Genomic DNA, 478 nt, shown 5'->3' on the forward strand with positions numbered 1-478 from the left:
AATTCTGCGTCTCATGTAACCATGCAATCCACACCTAGCCAAGTACAGATGCCATTGTTAATCAAAATTCAATTTCCCTTCCTCTGTTTCCCATTTCCCTGCTCTTCTGCAGTTCCCGAGGAAATAAGAAAAAAAAAGACATGTAATTAATACATTTGAATTGGCAATGTGAATTCTACCAAAAATAATGAGGACTGACACGGGTTTTTTTTTTTCCCGCGCTTTTCCAATGGCGGCGGTAAAACTTGGCGGGAAATGCGGACGACTGAATTCGGAATTAAAGTCGACGTTTGAACTATTTTACCTTATTTTTTATTCAACTATTCATTTCTCTGGAACTCTTGCGTGTACGTTTTTTTTTTTTTTGTAGATGTGCAAATGTAAGTATGCGTACGTGTGTATGCGTAAATATATAAATATGCACACATGTAAATAGATATACAGATTTGTCTAAATTTTTACACACATAAGCGCAAAG

The sequence above is a fragment of the Penaeus monodon genome, chromosome 28 (genome assembly GCF_015228065.2).
Source record: "Penaeus monodon isolate SGIC_2016 chromosome 28, NSTDA_Pmon_1, whole genome shotgun sequence".
Classification (NCBI taxonomy): domain Eukaryota; kingdom Metazoa; phylum Arthropoda; class Malacostraca; order Decapoda; family Penaeidae; genus Penaeus; species Penaeus monodon.